Source organism: Melopsittacus undulatus, chromosome 2 (genome assembly GCF_012275295.1).
Source record: "Melopsittacus undulatus isolate bMelUnd1 chromosome 2, bMelUnd1.mat.Z, whole genome shotgun sequence".
Classification (NCBI taxonomy): domain Eukaryota; kingdom Metazoa; phylum Chordata; class Aves; order Psittaciformes; family Psittaculidae; genus Melopsittacus; species Melopsittacus undulatus.
In genome coordinates, this window is record NC_047528.1 from 14,337,056 (window position 1) to 14,358,629 (window position 21,574).

Consider the following 21,574-nt stretch of genomic DNA (forward strand, 5'->3'; position numbering starts at 1 on the left):
CCAACCCCCTACCATGGGCAGGGACACCTTCCACTAGACCAGGTTGCTCAAAGGTCTGTCCAACCTGACCTTGAACTCTTCCAGGGATCAGGTGGCCACAACTTCTCTGGGCACCCTGTGCAGATGTCTCACCACCCTCATAGCAAAGAGTTTTTCCTAATATCTAATCTGAATCTATATTAAAACTCTGAGAAAAAAAACACCAAGCACTGGGGATCAGTTGATATCGGTATCAGAGCTAGCATCCTGCTAGCACTTTGTAACCCAAGGAAAGACGGGTAATTCTAAGTTCTGTTAAATTCCAGCTGAAAGGAAATACCTAAAATGATTAATTGTGCCCTACAAGTGCCTCTTGTCTGTATTAACCAAAGATAATTAACTCATGTGTAGATGTCTGTACCTACCTCTGAAGTTGCTTTCTACTTAGAGAAAGAGACAGGTTCTTAACTAAGAATTTCCAAGACAAAATTTGTACAGTATTCTTATGATTTTAAAAATATCAATTGATACTGTTGCTTATTTAATGAAAATTTTTAATCTTTATTGTTTGGTAGAAAGAATCGTGTCATCTCAGATGTTACAAGCATTCCTATATGAAGAAACAGGGTGTCCATCTCTTCTCACTTCAGAGCAGGGTATTTAAAGTGTTTATGTTTCCATATTGGGTTATATTATTGTTTCTTTGAATTGACTTGCAGGATGTAAGGGATGCATGCAGTGATCACTAGCTGCTGGCCCTACAGAGAGGAGACTTAAGGAACTGCATCCCAGAGCTGGACCTGCTTGCTGGTAAATTCAAAATTACCATCTTTTCCTCTGTTGCATATGTCCTGGCTGCTGGGCAGCCTGATTCTCATTTTATGAATGGAAATATCTGACCCAGAGGAAGATCTTTTGATTAGTTATGAGCTAACCCAAGGGAGCTCTGGAGTGTTCTGGTTTTGTCCTTTTTCAGGGAGAGCTAGTCACTTGTCAGCCTTCGGGATTACTTTATCTAAGTGTTCCTGTCTTCTACACTTGGGAGTTTTGTAGCTGGATTCCTTGTTGAATATGTGATAATCTTTTTTGAATAGATGAAGTTTTACTACTTTGAATACATTGTATAAGCTTTAAGAAGTAAAGATTCTGATCCACATTAATCATCCAAACATTTTTGTGCACCGTTGTTGTTGATAGACTGAAATAAATTTATAATTCACTGAAATCCCTTGACAGCAAGAAGCTGCTTGGTGTGTGAATTACAACTGACATGTCTTCTGTATAATCAAGCAGAGCTGGCTGAGTAACAGGGAAATGCATTAGCCAGAAGAAAGCAATCTTTGCTTTTTGTGTCAAAATATACTGATATGTTTACCTTCAATTTTTTACTGGATTTGTAGCTCTAGAAAAGTGTGTGTTGTCTATCCTGAGAAAAAAAAGAATAAAATTATTTAAGCAAACAAAATATGGTGGCAACATAGCATTAGCATATACAATAACTTGGAGGAAGCAGGATGAGGAGAAGCTCAGAAGTGTTCAGGCAATGCAGAAAGCACCGGGGTTTGCTGCTTGTACACACAGTAAACACTACTTAGGATATAGAATAGAATCAACTAAGTTGGAAAAGACCTTTGAGATCATACTCTCTCTGGAAACACTTCAAAGTAGTGCCTTGAAACCTGCACCTCAAGCAATGAATCCGGCTATACTCAAAACAGTAAACAAAAGGAGTTAGTAATTTGTTGGTGATTACATATTAGCAACTTACATCAAGCTTTCTGAACAGTAACATTCATAAGACAAATGTAATCACTTTGGTGGAAAATACACTCACACATTATTTACATTGTTTACTTCTGTTTTAGAGGTTATCTTAAGCTCATTTAATATATTAAATTATTAACAATAAATTAGAAAATTTTTACACCCATCATCATTATCACCATGTTAATGTCCCTTCTTTAGAATATGTGTAGCCTAAAAGAAACTAGAAGGCTGCATTATCCAAAGACAAGTTAACCCACCTAAAGAAAAAAAGAAAAAGAACAGCCTCTTTCATGATTGATGGTAAGTAGAAAAAAAAACTTTGATCTGCATTCTTGGAAGCTGTCTGAAATACTATTTTTAGACATAAGATATAGGGAATCTACCACAAAAAACAGCTCCCAGCGGCTTGTTTCTCAGACAAGCTTCTGTACTTAAGTGACTGCACAATCAAGATTAATGTTTGGTATTGAACTCCAGAGGAACAGACATAGAATTATAGAATCATAGAATAGTTAGAGTTGGAAAGGACCTTAAGATCGCCTAGTTCCAACCCCCTTGCCATGGGCAGGGACACCTCACACTAAACCATATCACCCGAGGCTTCATCCAACCTGGCCTTGAATGCTGCCAGGGATGGAGCATTCACAGCCTCCCTGGGCAACCCATTCCAGTACCTCACCACCCTAACAGTAAAGAATTTCTTCCATATATCCAATCTAAACCTCTGCTGTTTAAGTTTCAACCCATTATGCCTTGTCCTATCACTACAGTCCCTAATGAAGAGTCCCTCACCAGCATCCCCCTTCAGATACTGGAAGGCTGCTAAGAGTTCTCCATGCAGCCTTCTCTTCTCCAGGCTGAACAGCCCCAACTTTCTCAGCCTGTCTTCATATGGGAGGTGCTCCAGTCCCCTGATCATTCTCATGGCCCTCCTCTGGACTTGTTCTAACAGTTCCATGTCCTTTCTATGTTGAGGACACTAGAACTGCACACAATACTCCAAGTGAGGTCTGACAAGAGCACAGTAGAGGGGCAGGATCACCTTCTTTGACCTGCTGGTCACTCTTCTTTTGATGCAGCCCAGGATACACTTGGCTTTGTGGGCTGTAAGCGCACACTGCTGGCTCATGTTCATTTTCTCATCGACCAACACCCCCAAGTCCTTCTCCACAGGGCTGCACTGAATCTCTTCTCTGCCCAACCTGCAGCTGTGCCTGGGATTGCTCCGACCCAAGTGTAGGACCTTGCACTTGTCATGGTTAATTTTCATGAGGTTGGCAACAGCCCACCTCACAAGCATGTCAAGGTCCCTCTGGATGGCATTCCTTCCCTCCAGCATATCAACCGAACCACACATCCTAATGAACACATTATAGATGTCAGTGAGACTTCTTCTGTCAGTATATCATTCCTCATTTTCATCTTTCACCCCATCACAGATAAAGGCTGGTGTTCTTTCTCCAGTCATCTTTCCGGCTGCCTAAGGTTGGCCTCTCCATTGCACTGACTCATTGCTTTATGCAGCTGTACCACAAAGTCATTCCTTGAAGTGACCTGGTTTAAGGTGAAAGAAATTTTACCATCACCACTTTCCACAAAGGAAAAATCAAGAAATATGTTTTACTTGGCTAGCTCACATAGATACTATTTTTCTTTTTCTTTTTCCATTGCTATAATCAGAAAAGGCATCTTAAGTGCTAAAAGCTGTTGGCTTTTTGGTGAGCTTCTTGAAGCAAAATGACAAGGCATATGCAACAAATAATGAATGGATCTGGACTGCAATTCATTTGGACACTTAAACATAAATGCATTAAGGGAAATCACATAATTTCCTAGAGAGTCTGAAACACAAAAAATAGGGAAAATACTTGGCTCAGTGAAGAAATTGCTTATCCAACTCTAGTAGTAACACATTTAAGAGATTAATTCCCTCTTCTGAAAGCTCTTCTGCAATGGAAGATCAGCCTTTTTTCTCCCTTGTGAAATACAGAAATGTGCCTACAAAGATTTATGAAAATAAACAACATTCTTTGCAAAAGAAAACGTTAAGTTGAAAGCATCCTGGTTTTATAACTATCTGGATTATAACCCACCCTCTCCAGAAATCCACCATTTGTTATCTTAAAGTCATGTGAACTATAAAGCAAGGTACTGTTCAAATTCATTGTTTAAATGCGACTTTCATTTGTTATGTCACTTTAAGGCTCCTTGAGGGAGTTGGCTGTAAATTGCTATTGGCAAACCTTAAAAGATGAAAGGGAAAAATGTGTTATTTATTGAGTGTTGACTGTGTGTTTAGCCCTGCACAACAGAGGGAGCAAAATATACCATTTCCTAAGAGAGATAGTTGGTTTATATTAGGTGATATAATACAAGCGCACAAATTTCCTGTAGAACAATAAAATCCCTGGCTTCAACAAGGTGTTAAAGTATAGGGTGCATGGTAGACATTCAATTTATAGTGGATCATCTCTGGAAAGTGCAGTGGAAATATATATATTCAGGAGGGATTTGAAAGAGCAAAGGCATAAAGGGAAAAACAGAGATATGAAGATGAGTAGAAGACAAAGACTCCACTGAGAGAACACTTTTCAGTTACCTGAAAGTTTCTTAGTATTGAACTGTTCTTTAACAAGCAAAACCATTTCTAATTCTTTCAACACTCTTGTAGTAGCTTGTGTGAAATCTCTGCTCTCCATGATTTACGCATTTGTTATACTAATGAGCAAAGGGGCACAGATTAAAAATGCATATATATGCATGGATCTGAATTTATTTGCATAAAATTAAAGGGGTTTACGAGTGTATATTGGCTTTGAGCCACTCAGGCTTCCAGTTTTACAATGTTTTTAGGATTTCTGACTCTCCTTTGCACGTATGCTGTCTCCTTAATGCCTTGACCTTCCACTCCTATTTTTATGACTCTACACTGAAAGAAAAGCAGGGGAAAAATGCAGTAAGGAAAAACCAATCTGCAGGGAAGCAGTGATTAAGCAGATGGGAGAAAAGATGAAGTATTTCCTGCATGTGAGAGATTGTATTTTTCCTATTTAATTATATTCTATACAGTACTAACTGGCCCCTCCTTTCTCACAAAAAATGTTCTTCTAAATTACACAGAATTTGCTTTCAGTCTTCCCATGACAATTTCATATTTTTTTCTTCTCAATCAGACATAGCACACAGATGCTTCCTCTCACTCAGAAAAATCTTCCCAAAGTCTTCTGAGCACACCTATCCATTTACCAGTTCCTTTTCCCTGTCCTTCTTGGATTTCCTGGTTTCATGAGGACTCTATGAGTGACAGGAGTTCTGGGGTTTTGGCAGCTTTCAGCCAAGGTGAGGATTGACTTTTTAGAGACAGAAGTAAAAAGGAAGCCAGCTGCCCATCAGTAGTGCAAATAGCATTTTGGCATAATTTCCAGAAGGAGGTTGCCAGACCAGGGTATCTCTGCTGGTCCATATGGATGCATGCCATGGGAAATGTATTATCTATTAGGAAAACCTGCAGAGTGGGTTTGAAATGCACTTTTTATCATCTGTGTGTTTTAATGCTATTTCTTCTATGGTTGTGCTTCTGTGATAAACTCATTCCTCATTAAATGTGCACACAAGATACAGCAGGCCAGAATTTTAAGGACTTGTTTGTTTTTCTACTTCTCTACTTCTACTCATAAAGAGACTGAAAACAAAATAAATTTACGATTTCAGGTGCTACTTTGCAGAGTAGCCACAATTCTCTACATCAAAAATAACCAACAGAGAATGGCTGAGTCTGCATTACAATCTAATCAGTTTTAGGATTATAAAAGAAAAGACAAGATGAAAGAGCAGTGCAGAGCTTTCTGCTTTATACTGTTTCTGGATGAGCAATGTCTATGTTTCCTAAAACTTTACAGATTTTATGTTTAGGATAAGGATTTATTTGAGTAAAAAAATCAGGATCAGATGCTGCTGTGGTAGGTGGGGCTATCTAGACACACTGTAGTCATAGGAGCTCTAATGAGTTTTGATGTCTTTCATGTAACATGAATTGTGTCGTGTTGAACAGTGCTTGTGATTTGAAGGGAAAGAGCTATATTTAGCTCTGCTGGTACCTTGTTAATTCATCTCAAGATGTTGGCTATTCTACAGCCACAGAAAGCAAGGACACACTCGCTGGTGCTCACCCACTAAGGGAATTCATTTATCTTCCACCCTGCTGCCTTCACGCAGTCTAATGAGCACAGGAGACCTCCAGCTTGTGACTCAGGCAAAGGTGCAGGCCTCTGGGTGTTGGAGGGATTATTGCCATTAACCGATGAGCCGTGGTGCGAGGACTAGCCTGGCATTACCTCCAGATACAGGCAAAGAGGTGGAATAGGGGAGGGACTGTTGTTCACTCTTCTGCAAGTACACCTCTTCAAAGTGTCAAAATTTTCAGTTTCCCATAAAACAGTGGACTTAGAAAGCACCTAATTTGCCTAGATGCTCCTGGTCTTCAGCAGTGTTGATATCCAGTGTGCTGGATAAGACAGTCAGGTGTGGAGAAACCTGGTCATGGAGTTAAAAGACAGAAGAAGAGCTGAAAACAAGGGATGGGGATACTGTAGGACAGTCACATGATCACCAGTTGATTGATACACTTAGTTCAGCCTTTCTTGCACTGTTTTCATTTATAAGAGTCTCTAAGTTATGGAAAGAGCTGTGTTGGCTACACAATATTTTCTTCTGAGGTTTTGTAATTTATCATCATTCCAGTGCAAAACAAAGTCCGTGACTTGTACCATAAATTGAAAGAAAGCTGTTGTTTAGTTTTGTTCTTTTTAGTTTGTTTTTTGGTTTTTTTTTTTTTTTTAATAAACCAGCCCGCCCATAGTAACTATTAGAATCATAGAATCATAGAATAGTTAGGGTAAGAAAGGACCTTAAGATCATCCAGTTCCAAACCCCCTGCCATGGGCACGGACACCTCACACTAAACCATGTCACACAAGGCTCTGTCCAAACTGGCCTTGAACACCTCCAAGGATGAAGCAACCACAGCTTCCCTGGGCAACCCATTCCAATGCCGCACTATCTTCACAGTAAAGAACTTCCTCCTCATATCCATCCTAAACTTCCCCTGTATAAGTTTTAACCCATTACTCCTTGTCCTATCACTACAGTCCCTAATGAAGAGTCCATCCCCAGCATCCCTAAAGCCCCCCTTCAGATACTGGAAGCCTGCTATGAGGTCTCCACGCAGCCTTCTCTTCTCCAGGCTGAACAGCCCCAACTTTCTCAGCCTATCTTCATATGGGAGGTGCTCCAGTCCCCTGATCATCCTCGTGGCCCTCCTCTAATTTTGGTCTAACAGTTCCATGTCCTTTCTATGTTGAGGACACCAGAACTGCACACAGTACTCCAAGTGAGGTCTGACAAGAGCAGAGTAGAGGGGCAGGATCACCTCCTCGACCTGCTGGTCACGCTCCTCTTGATGCAGCCCAGAATACAGTTGGCTTTCTGGGCTGTGAGTGCACACTGAAGCCGGCTCATGTTCATTTTCTCATCAACCAACACCCCCAAGTCCTCTCTGCAGGGCTGCCCTGAATTTCTTGTCTGCCCAACCTGTAGCTGTGTCTGGGATTGCTCCATCCCCAGTGTAGGACCTTGCACTTGTCATGGTTAAACTTCATAAAGTTGGCATCAGCCCACCTCACAAAGCATGTCAAGGTCCCTCTGAATGGCATTCCTTCCCTCTGAACCATAATATTTTTAATTTGTTATTCTTCATAGAATCACAGAATGGTTTAGGTTAGAAGAGACCTTCTAGTTCCAACCGCTCTGCCATGGGCAGGGACACCTTCCACTAGACCAGGTTGCTCAAATCTCCATCCAACCTGGCCTTGAACTCTTCTAGGAATTGGGAAGCCACAACTTCTCTGGGCAACTTGTTCCAGCATCTCAGTGCTCTCACAGTGAAGATTTTTTTCCTAATATCTAATCTAAATATCCCTTCTTTCTTTTAAAAACCATTCCCCTGCCTTGTCCTGTCATCACATGCCCTTGTAAAAAAACCACTCTCCAGGTTTCTTGCAGGCCCCCTTTAGGTACTGGAAGGCTGCTATATGATCTCCCCAGAGCCTTCGTCTTCTCCAGGCTGAATAAGCCCAGCTCTCTCAGCCTGTCTTAAGAAAAGAGGTGCTCAGACCTCTGATTATCTTCATGACCTACTCTGGACTTGCTTCAGCACGTCCATGTCCTTCTCATGTTGGAGGCCCCATAGCTGGATGCAGCTGGGATGGGGTCTCATGAGAGCAGAGTAGAGGGGCAGGATCACCTGCTTCAACCTGCTGGTCATGCTTCTTTTAATGTAACCCAGCACACAGTTGGTTTCTGGGCTGCAAGTGCACACTGCCAGCTCAAGTTGAGCCTTTGGTCAACCAGCACCCTCAAGTCCTTCTCCCCAGGACTGCTTTCAATCCATTCTCCACCCAGCCTGTATTTGTTTTGGGGATTGCCCCAACCCATGTGCAGGACCTTGCACTTAGCCTTGTTGAACTTCATGATGTTTTCACTGTCCCACCTCTGAAGCCTGTCAGGGTCCCGCTGGATGGCCTTCCCTCCAATGTGTCAACCACACCACACATCTTGGTGCTGTTGGCAAGCTTGTTCAGGATGTGCTTAATCTGACTGTCCATGTCACTGACAAAGCCGTTAAACAGGATCGTTCCCAATATCAGCCCCTGAAGAATGCCACTCATCACTGACCTCCACTTGGACATTGAGCCATTGACCACAGGATTTTGAGTGCAACCATCCAGCCAATTCCTTAACCACTTAACCACTGTCAAATTCATGGCTCTTCAATTTAGAGGCAAGGATGTTGTGCGGGACACTGTCAAATGCCTTGCACAAATACAGGCAGATGGTGTCAATCACTATTCCCTTATCTGCTTGTGCAGCAACTCCATCATAGAAGGGCACCAAATTCTTTCTCTCCTGCTCCATATTCTTAATAGACTGGTGGACGCCAGGGACATTACTACTTTCATCCAGGAATATTTCCTTGAACAAGGAAGATTTTGTATTGTCTTCCCAGACTCACTCCTCTGGGGGCACGTAAGGAGGCTCTTCATTTCTTAGTAAGAAGCTCCCACACTTGTCATATTTGCATCTACTCTTTTCTGTTAGCTGTAGAAAATAACTCCTAGGGTGTAAATAGTGCATTAGCGTGCCCACATGAAATCCATCAGGGTTATCAACTTAAAGATGTTAAGGTTTATTAGCTGAAATATATGGAGTACTTGTTCACAAACTGGACCACTGTTAAGAGTCTAGATAATGACACTTGAGCACATCAATCACCTATGTATAGTGTAAGCACCACCATCATAAACTGGACCACTGTTAAGAGTCTAGATAATGACACTTGAGCACATCAATCACCTATGTATAGTGTAAGCACCACCATCACATTATTAAGACTTACATTATCCTGAGTGAAATGGAGACACAATGTCTGTATGTCCTCTCTCCTTAGCATTTTTAAGGACAGTTATGATGTTGTGAGTCAATTCCAACAGGGATAAAATTGGTCTATTAAGATTTCTGGGTCAGCTCCAACTCATCTCCAATCTAAACTCTGATCTTCCTCAAAAAGATTATGATTTTGCACAGATTAAATGAGAACTGGGTGAGGAGCTGATTGAGTCTGATAAGGTTTCACTTATTCAGTTTCATGGAGCATAGTCATACAAGTTTTTTTCTCCTTTTTAATTTTGTTTTATTTGTCTACAGTTCCTAAACCAAGGAAATCAAACTTTAAACTGATTTATATTTTCTTTGCACCCTTGCAACCAAAAGCACAGGGTGACAATATCATATACAAGATAAATGGGCTTTGGAAATGCACTTTTCCTGTATAATTGAAAATGAAGCCACACATTAAAAAAGCATTTGCTTTTCAATGTTCTCTTGTACAGGGGAAATTGTCTGGCAGAATGAGTATAGGTCTGTGTTTCAAAGAGGTAAGTACCTTTCTGATCTTTCCCTCTTCCATCATTCTCTCTAGGACAGTAACTTGTATTTTTTCAGTTCTTCCAAAAGACAACATCCACCATTTTTTCTCTTCTATATTTAAAATTTCATTCAAAACCATGATCTTTTAAAAAATCTTTTAAAATTGGTTTGAAAAAAATTTTTTCCAGAAATTGATAATTTTCTCCATTGAAAACATTTATGAAACCAGAGTCTTAAAGAAGGTTTTCGATTACTTTTTACTATTTTAAGTATTCATCTTTTAGAGCTGTTACATTATTCATATGCATTACCTGACTGTAAGGTTGTTTTTTCTTCAACACTATATATGTTGTACATTAATAATAATGTACTGATTTCTTGGAAAGAACTGTATCAGATTCCTCACAACACTGATATGTATCATGGATTATCTTGCCACACAGCTCAAATATATTTTGGCTCCAATGTTCTGCATGTTTTATGTTCAAATACTGTGAAGGTATTCTATTCTATTGATATCTTGCTGTGAAAGGGCAAACTGAACAATGAAATGGAATGCACCTTGTAGGGTGGCTGCATGGCTACTATTCTAGGTCATGTCATATTGTTTCTCTCTCCTGAATGCCTGAGCTATCCTTCAGGTGGGCAAAGGTTATAAATTGGACATCTGAGAATTTGTTTGTGTCAGGAAGAGTGCTGAAAACTTAAAAAAAAAAAAAAGAAAAAAATGTTACACAAGCATTTTGAACATTTTCCTTTCTTTGATTGTGTAAACTTTACCACCATCACTTGGCTTATATCTCATGCTAGACCACAGCAATGTAGAAAAGTAGCTGCTGCAAAAGGAGTACTTAGCAGCTGAAGATCAAATCAGACAAAGGCAGAATAGCTTGGGTTACAAAAAGAGATTGTCAGTTTTTAAACCCACTGCTTTGGCTGAGCATCTTTTTTGGTCTGTTCATTGTTCAGCTGGGAATCTTATTAACTCACACAGTTTCTGTAAGTCCACATAATGGCAAAAAAATAAAGGAAAAAATTCTCTTTTAAAAATGGTTTGGATTTTTGCAGACACCTTTGAGGTTGCTATTGAGCACTGCACATATATCTGGTGCTTAACATGCCGTACTCTGATGGGGAGCACATCCTTAAAGTCCACAATGACTCTAAATTAATTTCTAGGCTTTGGCTTTAATACATTAATAATTTCAGTCCTGTCTGGAACTCATTAAACAGATAAGTTATAAACATTAATGGTAAAAATTCTAGGACTGGAGCTTCTCAAATCTCCATCTCCATTTTTAATCTATCTGCTAGTTCTTCCAGTCATTACAGCCTACAGAAGCAGCTCAGAATGTTGCAATGTCAAGGGTTTATATTGAGAAAGTGGTTTCAATTTTGTCACCTGCTCCATAGGAATTACTGCCTAGGTTTATCAAGAATAAATCAGCATATTCTTAGAATCTAGACAATCACCACTGAATCTGTAAAAAACATTAATATGCTAGTTTTCTATGTCCTTTTGGTCTGATTCTTGAAAGAAGTATTTCTACACTCAAGTTCCATCCCAGCTTCACAAGCTTGAAGATCCTTGGATACCACAGCATGGGGTACTTAATACAAACATCTACCTGGTTAGTGCACATGTAAATGAAATATTTTCCTATCCTTTACTGGTGCAAAAGCATTATTGTGTGAAAGAAGAGGATATTTGACAAAGGAGACCCTATTCTTGTCTGCAGTTCTGTATGGAAGATGATTTTGAAATAGCCCAAGGAAACAGCTGTGACAACTAAACCACTTATTTGCAGATGCACTTTGTAAAAAAAGGGAACTGGCATGATGCTAGTTTCTGCTGTAATGAGCCATTAGAGAAAAGGCAATTTAATAGTTTTGCCAGCATACTTGCAATGGGTCTAAAGTGCGGGCTATTAAGTTTGATGTGCCTTGTAGTGTCCTGAGGTTCCTAAGACTCTTGAAGAAATAAATAAATCTTCATTTTCACTGTTGTTAATGAACACTTCTTTCAGTTTCTTCTATTATGAAATTATCTTCCACTGTATTCGCATTCTCCAGGTCTTCTTGTATGAGCGTTTCTTTTCTGTAAAACCTCAGTTTACATGCATGAAACACTCAGTGAATGTTCTTACCCAGCTTGATTATAACATAGTGTGGCCCATTTTCAATACAGAGATTGGTTCTGGAATACACGTAGCACTTTGAGTTCAACCTCTGTCCCATATTTAGCTGTTGGTGTCTTACAGAGAATGTCAGTCTCCTATTAAGGGCTTGGATAATTTTAAGCTGACATCTCAGATGCATTAACAATACATAAGGCAGAAACACAATATGATTGACATGGAGATATTTTAGTTAGAAAAGTCCTAAATATAAACTTGATAAATTAGCAAGCGAGACATAGAAATCACAGGAGAAAGAGAACTGGGGAATGATGTGAGATTTTTTACAAAATTGCTTTTCTGATAAAGTCACATTTCGAGATGAATGATTAGCACTTACTCATCAGATCACCGTGCACTGACCTTGGCAGTATCACTGGGGTCAGATTTGTATACATATTCACATGCATGAATAGTTCTCAAATTTTCCATTACATTAAGCACAAACAGGTTTCTTTGTTGTCATGCATGAATATCTCCTCTTGCCACTATATTCCTCTTGAAATTAAAATAGCATGTTTGTCCTTACGGTAACTCATCATCTGGCAGTGTACGCTGGCAGCCCAGAAAGCCAACCGTATTCTACTCTACCCTCTACTCTGCTCTTGTGAGACCTCTCTTCGAGTATTGTGTGCAGTTCTGGTGTCCTCAACATAAAAAGGACATGGAACTGTTGGAACAAGTCCAGAGGACGGCCACGAGGATGATCAGGGGGCTGGAGCACCTCCCGTATAAAGACAGGCTGAGAAAGTTGGGGCTGTTCACCTGGAGAAGAGAAGGCTGCATGGAGACCTCATAGCAGCCTTCCAGTTATCTGAAGGAGACCTACAGGGATGCTGGTGAGGGACTCTTCATTAGGGACTGTAGTGATAGGACAAGGGGTAACGGATTGAAACTTAAACAGAGGAGGTTTAGATTGGATATAAGGAAGAAATTCTTTCCTGTTAGGGTGGTGAGGTACTGGAATGTGTTGCCCAGGGAAGTAGTGAATGCTTCATCCCTTGCAGTGTTCAAGGCCAGTTTGGATGAAGCCTTGGGTTGCATGGTTTAGTGTGAGATGTCCCTGCCCATGGCAGGGGGGTTGGAACTAGGTAATGTTAATGTCCTTTCCAACCCTAACTATTCTATGATTCTATGATTCTGTAGCTGTCTCCCCAAAAAGCCTTGTGCCACATTAAGCCTGGGGTTTTTTTACAGTGATTCCTGTTCTTTTGCAGTGATTAATTAATGATAAAACAGTAATCATGCATGCTTGGGATGTGGTACCACCTGCTTTCGGATCACTGTCATTGATTAATACTATGCAATTCTAAGAACTTGATAAAGCCTGTCCTGTTATCAGGTGTTACCTATTAACACTAATACTTGTACCACAACAGCAATGGAGAAAAGGCTGGATTCTTTATTCACAAATAAGGTAGGGATAATATGTCTTCTGCTCATACTCCACACTTAGCAGCGCCTGGAAGTTACCATATTCTATAGCCAGTGGCAAATTCTAGAGGCAAAGCTCCTTGTTCTTCTGATGCTTTCTGTAAGTTTTTGTTTTCAAGGTGACTTAGCTCTCTCGCAAAGCCAATTACTTGCTACTAGATTTGCACAGGAGAAGGAAGTCCCACTTCTTGAAGGGTTTTTAAATTTTAAGAGAAGAATTTGCTGAATGGAATGGATTTGCTGGTGGACCTAAATGAAACATGATCATCTGCAAATTGTTTATATGTGAAAGATTTTTATATTACAGTATTTCTATTTTATATCAGTTATATTATTTACGCAAATAATACAAAATAAATTCAATAAAATATTGTTTGACTGGTAAAAAGTGAAATATGTTGCTCTAAAATCTATCAAAATGTAGCTAAACCTGAGAGAATAATTTAGCTGACCAATCAGTATGTGTCAACTGTATACTGCTCAGTGTATCAACATAACACTTGCTTAATGGGACAGATTAGAGACTCAGAATTTGGTGCAGTTCTTACACATATGTGAAATTCTTTAATATATTATGATTTCCCTGCTACTATGGGGTGACACAATTCTGCAATAAATCTTGTATCATAATTTCCATTGTTATGAAATATCTATGTCTTAACTATTAATATCTAATGGGAATATTTCAATATTTTGTGTCCAAAACACAACTAAAAAAAAAACGCACAACAAAAAAAAAAAACAAAAAAAAAACAACAACAAAACCAAAAGCAAACAAAACATCCTAACAAAGAAAAAAAAAAAAAAGAACACCAAACACCATTTGATTCAGGAATTTTCAGGCTTAGCTGAAAAATGTGTCTGTTAAAATTTTTCTAATCAGCCTTAGCTATTATTCATTGTTTTCAACACTTTCTAGTCTAGAAAATAATACAATCTCTCTTTGCAATGTCATTTTTAATGGTATAACATTGCTTACTGAGACCAGTAAACTGCATAATGTCTGTGCTTAGAAACCTTGTGTGGAAAAATTTTAGCATACAGATCAAATTTCTTTATGGTGAAGGTTTCTGTGTTTGCCATTTTTGACAGCTGAAAGTGAAGTCCCTGTGACAGTGCTGCTCAGCTGTTAACTACAAGGGGTACTCAGAACAGCAAAGAGATGTCTGCATTGACAGTATGAAAAAAATTCAGTTTTTATGATTTATGTATAGGATCTCATACTCAGTACCATAGGGGTAGTGTAATTGGAAAAACCTCTGGGAACTATTTGGTTCAAACTCCTGCTCAAAGTAGGGCTAACTTCAGAGTTATGTCAGGTTGTTCTGCGCTGTGTGCTGAATAGAGATATCACATCTTCTCTGGGTCCCTCTTCTATTGTTTTCCCTGTGAATAATTTTTTCTGTGAATATTCTTTTTTTCCTGTTTCAATCAAATTTCCTTGGTTGCCTCTTGTAATGGTTGCCCCTTCTCCTTTTGCAGGGTCTCAATGAGAAAATGAACATGAGCTGGCAGTGTGCGCTTACAGCCCACAAAGCCAAGTGTATCCTAGGCTGCATCAAAAGAAGAGTGACCAGCAGGTCAAAGGAGGTGATCCTGCTCCTCTACACTGCTCTCGTCAGACCTCACTTGGAGTATTGTGTTCAGTTCTGGTGTCCTCAACATAAAAAGGACATGGAACTGTTAGAACAAGTCCAGAGGAGGGCCGTGAGGATGATCAGGGGACTGGAGCACCTCCCATACGAAGACAGGCTGAGAAAGTTGGGGCTGTTCACCTGGAGAAGAGAAGGCTGCATGGAGACCCCATAGCAGCCTTCCAGTATCTGAAGGGGGCCTACAGGGATGCTGGAGAGGGACTCTTCATTAGGGACTGTAGTGATAGGACAAGGCATAAAGGGGTTGAAACTTTAACAGCAGAGGTTTAGATTGGATCTAAGGAAGAAATTCTTTACTGTGAGGGTGGTGAGGCACTGGAATGGGTTGCCCAGGGAGGTAGTGAATGCTCCATCCCTGGTGGTGTTCAAGACCAAGGTGGATGAAACCTTGGGTGATATGGTTTAGTGTGAGGTGTCCCTGTCCATGGCAGGGGGGTTGGAACTTAATGTCCTTTCCAACCCTAACTATTCTATGATTCTAAAAAAAAATACAAACTCTATTCTTCTGTAACATTTAGGTTGTTGAGGGCAGTAGCTACATTCTCTTTCCCATTCTCTTGTCCATACTAACCAAAATCAGTTCTCTCAGACTCTCCTCTGTCGTATACTGCACCCCCTTGACCTCCATGATGACCTTCTGTTGGATATGTCTGCTTTTGCTGATCCCTGACTTGTTCTGGAGGGCCCCAAACTGGGCACAGTATTTCAGATGAGGCATCACAAATGCCAAATAGATGGCATCAGTCACTTTCCTTGATATTCTGACTACACATTTTCTAATACTGTGTATGCAGCTACTCTTGTTTGTTGCAGAAGCATACTGCAGGTACATGTTCAATATGTTGTCTACATGAACAGATCATTCTCAGCAAAGGTATTTTTTAGCCAGCTGGAGCCCAGACTTTAGTGTTGCATGAAGTTGTTCTACTCCATCTAGAAGAATTTGATTTGCCTTCCCTGAAGCTCATGAAACTTCTCTCAAAAAAGTCTTTCAGCTGAAAAGCACCCTTCAACCTGCAAAGTACCAACCTATGCATGATCTGCATAGGAATTCAGTTCATCAGGAAGCTGCCTCAGGACATAGTGCATGCAAAAGAAAAATTTCTAAAGAATTCAGGAAATAAATATAAATAATAAAAGAACTGCTGTGTGTATACCTAAGCAGTATTTTGAATATTTGAGTCTGGCTTTTTTGCAACACTGAAAACAGCAATATGTGAGAAAATAACTTAATTCACTTATTTATATAAGAAGCAATAGCATGTCTTAGGATAAAATCTCGAACTTGAGCAGTACATTCACTGTAGTAATTTTAGAAGTATGTTGCAGTTTTCAGGGTATTTTGTAGGTGCACACAGCAAAGGTATTTTTATTGCATCTTTTCAGTTTGCTGAGTTTGTGATTGAGTTTTTCCTGCTTTTGTCATTTTTGTAGGTCGTGCTTTAACCTACATCAGTAATGTTTGCATAGCACGAACAGTGCCTGCTGTACCTTGACTTATCACATTTACTTCCACCATTGTCAATTCAATTGGACAAGAAATGGTTATAGCCTTTTGGAAGGTCGGATATTATTCAAGGAGGAATTTCTTACCTGTGTGAGAGATTCTTTTTTCTAGATCCTGGTCTCATTCCCTTTAATCTGATTCTATACAATTTGTTTACACTCATCAGCTACCTCAGTGCAGCTGCACACTATCTTGTTTACACTCAAGCACTACCTAAGCTATATTTATAGCTTAAACCTTTAGTTATTAAAAAGTTCTATAATATTCTCATGCATAATTGTAATTACCAGCTGCAAAGAGAAAGGGAGCAATCTATGCAAAGTCTTTCAAGTCAGCCATAATCTCATGTTTCAGGAAAAAAGAAAAGGCTTATCATTAGAGTCATTGTTTCTAAACGGTTGACTCCAAGGATAAAAAGTGTTGAATGCTTATATGAGCTTTGAAGAAAGTGTGTAGGAGGGATCAAGGGGAGGAGATCATCCTCCTTGCCAAGTTATGACCATGAGAGAGAGCTATAGTACTAGCACAAGATATTGCTGTGTAGACGCAATGCAGCTATCATATAGAGGCAGTATCACAGCCACCATCAGTAGCTGCACAGCTGGTGGGTGTGACCTTGAATGTTTTGGTTTTGTTTTTTTTTTTTCTTTAACAGAAGAACATCTCAGTAGTGTTGCCTATAGTCCAGGAGAAATATGATGATACCACTGAGAGCATTGCTGGCACAAAGAACAAGTATGAAAGATCAGAAAAAGAAACTAAAAAAGATGTTCAAGCAGGGAGCTGGAGCAACGGGTCATGTTCTGATTTGCCTTTAGGGGATTAAAGTCTGGTCTTTAAAACTCTGAGTTTTATATGTACTCTGAACACCAATTTGTTTCACTGCCTTTTAAGTTGGGCAACTGCACACAATCAGTATGTTGTCAGGTTAGGGGGTCACCATTACTTTTAACTGTTCTGCATTCAGTCTGTACAACTTTTGCGACATGTTTACAAGGAAAAAAGTAGGGTCTAGAAGTTAAATTTAAAGCATATAAGCAAAAGTTCCCCCAAGACAATTGCACATCAAACTGTTTCTGCTGTGTAAATAACAGATTCATACCACTTGGAGGGTATTTGACTCCAAATTTTCTTGTGTAAATTGGTGTAATCCCACAAAAATTTGCAGAGAGGTAACAAACAAAAGAAAAGCGTGAAATTCATAGGCAGGGTAATGGTGGAATTCCTAGCATAAAAGGTAGTTAGTCTACCAGTTCATTCATATCACGGATTAATTCTTGAGGGCAGTGGTAGCCAATTCTGTAACTCATAGCATGGTTATCTTATACTTGGAGTTACACCTGTGAAACCACAGAAATTGAAAGCTGGTGTTATGCTTCATTGAATATCCTTACAATGTGGAGCAAGATACAGAACAAAGTGTCGTATTATGGGTTAGAAAAAAAAAAACAAAATAAGTATTGATCAGTTAATAAAAAATAAGGGGGGGGGAGCTAGAAATGAATGAGAGAGAAAACGTCAACATTAAATATTTTTGTGTCGGTTTCAAAACAAAATAGTGACAGTAACCAGGTCTTTAAATATATTAATTTACAAAATAAAACGTATTAGAAAGTAGGGTAAATATGTTTTAGATGAGGTAGATGTATTCAAGTAAGGAACTCCTTATTCACCTTAGGGCACTAAAGGTGCTACACAATGTAATAGCTGAATCACTAGCAATTATGTTTAAGAATTCTGAAGAACTGAATAACAAACGTATTATTTATCCTTGAGAGTATGGAGGGCTTGGAAAATTATAGTTCACAACACTCAAATTTAATGCCTGCAATGAATCATTAGGCAATCAGTTTAAGCATCTAGAAGGTAAGACAGTGACAAAAACTATTCAACATTAGTTCTTTAAGAATAAATCAAGCTGAACAACCTCTTTTTTTAATATAAAACAAGTCACTTAAAGGGTAAAGAAAACATAATAAATGTAACATACTTTGACTTCAGTACAATTTCTTGTATTGTCTCAAATAGTTCTGTGATTATGTGGCTCTCAGAAGCATGCTGAGGAAGCATGATGATGAAATTATCATCAGGTAGGTGTACAATTGGCTAGAAGAAATATCATTGAGAACATGCCTTTATTGCCATCCTTAGAAGACATCTTAAAGGCTCCAAGGAGACTCTTCACAGCTCCATTATCGCTGATAATTTCTATAGTGAGAGAAGATGGTAAAACAGTCTATTTATACGGTTTGCTGCTGATACCAGGCAGGTGGGGCTCCTAAAGCTTTTAGACAAAAATGAGAATGAGACAAAAAACCTATCTATTGAAATGGAGCCAGTGTCATGAAATAAGAAAGATCAAAAAGGAAAAGCAATGGATAACAAAAAAGAATATGAGACACATCATGAGATCAGGTTTACAAAAGCAAAAACTATTTTCAACTACTTTTAGGTATGTATGGGCAGTATTATTTTGAGCTCAGCACATTGGAGTGGCTACTTGGTATATGGGAGGTCAACTTTCATTCTGATTGCTACAGGGTAGATCAAGACTGTGCAGTGTTGTGAACTGAGGCAAGATCCAGGGTGGGGTGGGGAAAGAAAGGGTGAGACCTGTATAACATGATGATCATTTCATCATAATGACACCTAATTCATAATTCTTGGTGAAGAGCTGAAAAAGAAGATGTTTCCTATCCAGATGAGTGAACAAAAATAATATCATGACCAACTCCGAAGCTTGGATGAATATGATTTTTGTAACTGCACAAATGACAATACATCTGTTGTAATCATGTTTTAATTAGGGTGAAAAATTTGAAAAAATCTATGCTTCCTGGGATTCAACTATTTCAAACGAACCATGAAGAAACTGGACAGGCTCTTAGAGATACATTTTGGTATATACATTTTGGAAGAGCAAATCTTTTTTTTGTAAATCTTTATGTGGTTTTAATCTTTCTTTTAGTTTTGGTTCTCCAAAATCTCCCAAAACAGTTTTTTTATAAGTAATATCAGTAAGGTTTTGATCAGTGGCATGATGCTTGCTTGTCTTAGACACACAAAAATGACAAGATGTGACAGATGGGATTGAGATTTTTGCATTTATTTGCCTACCTGGGAATTATTTGGGAGAAACTCATCACATTTATTTTTACCTTCCTCATCCCTGTCAGTTTGTGACCTTAGTCTGGCATATGTCCTTCCTCAAGTCCTCCTTGCCTCCCCTCAGATTATATGGCGAGAAAAGAGGCTTCTCTTCATTCAGTGAAGTGGTACTAGCAGTACCTATAGTCTCATCTCTCTGCTGGTTTAGAGGCAATTTTATCTGCAGTGTTCTTATGTTTCGAATGTGCGGGGGATGTCTCCTCCACCCCACACAACTACTGAGCAGCAACAGGGATAAACCCTTTCCTAACCCCTTGAAACTGCCTTTTCATCGGTGGAAAAACCCAATCTGTCCCCACCACTGGAGCCATAAACAAGAAAGATAATTTTACCCCAAAACTATCCCATTACTTTGCATAGCAGATCACAAGAAAAAAGTTCTAATATCCTGAGTGGGAACTACTAAGCTGGATCACAGCAAGAGCTGCTTGTGGCAGAACTGTGTGCCCATTCATGTCCTCTTTTCTAAAGCAACATAAAGAGGAAACTCAGAATCACTATTCTTTTCACTCATCTCAGTCAAGATGGTATAATTGCATCAAGGTTATATTTCTATACTTTCATAATAACTTTTTTTAAACCCTATTTGAAAATCTCTCTTTTTTTAGCTTTTCATACCTAGTTTCATGTTCACATCTGGAGTGCTTGTAGTATGTTATTCATCTATTATCTTGCATAAAATAGACTAAAATGCAGTACTTTGAAGACCATACAAGAACTTAATAATCTATTCTAATGTTTTTATATGTCAAGGCACTGTCAGAAATAAATGTTTTTCAATTAAGAACAGAGAACCGAAGATGTTTCACATTCTGAATCATGTTTTGCTATCATATGAATTAAATGCACCTTTTTTTTTTGTTTGCTCTCAACCTGGTCTACTAAGTTGTGATGATTAAAGGAACATATACAGTTTATTTCACAAGGTCTTATAAACCATAGTTGGCGAATTCAGTTGGAAATCCAGACTGACTAATCAGTTATAATTAGCTATGGTGTAAAGGTACAAGTGTCAGGATATTATAAGAAGTTATTTTGTGTTATGGCTTTCAGTTTAATAAATTATAGCATCAGTTGTCCATCACCTTTGGATCAGGCTATGGATTCCTGGGTTGACATGTAGCATGTAACATAGTATAATGTGTGGTGTCCCTGTCCATGGCAGGGGGTGGTGGAACTAGACAATCTTAAGGTCCTTTCCAAACCTAGCTATCTTATGATTCTATGATTCTATTATTCAGATATCCAGATCTCATAAGGACTTATACACAGGTGTAACTTTCTGCCTAAGGTACTTCCAGTGATTTCATGGGGAATAATTACACGAATAAAGTTAAGCATGTAGCAGAGTGTATTACAGAATCCCAAGCAGAAAACATAAGAATTAGGTTCCCAATAGGAACATTAAGATAGCTATGTTACATTTGCCACATATATTTATGCTACTATATCCAAGTAACAACATAAACAACAATATGTTAAATTTATTAGAAGAGTAAGAACAGGGAATACTGCATAGCTTGCAGCTTTAAAATGTTATTCCTGGTCTTCATGGCAGGCTTTCTGAGGAGAGTCTCAAGAATTTTGCTGTGTATGAGACATTTTTGTTCTTTTCCACACAGTTAAAGTGGCAGCAATTTAAGTCAGCTGTGCTAAGCTGTGCATGGAGAATGAGAGGTAATGCCACAAAATTGTGGAGTGGCTCATATCACTTCAGAATGAAGTCTACAGTAAAAATAATAGAGTATGCAAAGGTGATGTTCTGATGATACTTCTGTGGGAGGCAAAATGGAGACTAATAACAGTAATACAATTCAGGAAAAGATGGGTTAGCTTTAAGTATAGGAATCATGGAAACAGAACAAAATATATCAGCTCAAAGTATTATGTACATCCAAATCTAA

General features: G+C 38.9%; 1 long non-coding RNA gene across 1 annotated transcript; it reads left to right on the forward strand.

The window, feature by feature from the left end:
• The first annotated feature begins 587 nt into the window (after positions 1 to 587).
• LOC115946606 (uncharacterized) lies at positions 588 to 9,727 on the forward strand. Its single transcript, XR_004080652.2, has 3 exons — positions 588 to 789; positions 1,945 to 2,046; positions 9,693 to 9,727. It is a non-coding gene; the product is annotated as an uncharacterized lncRNA (long non-coding RNA).
• Positions 9,728 to 21,574: the final 11,847 nt, after the last annotated feature.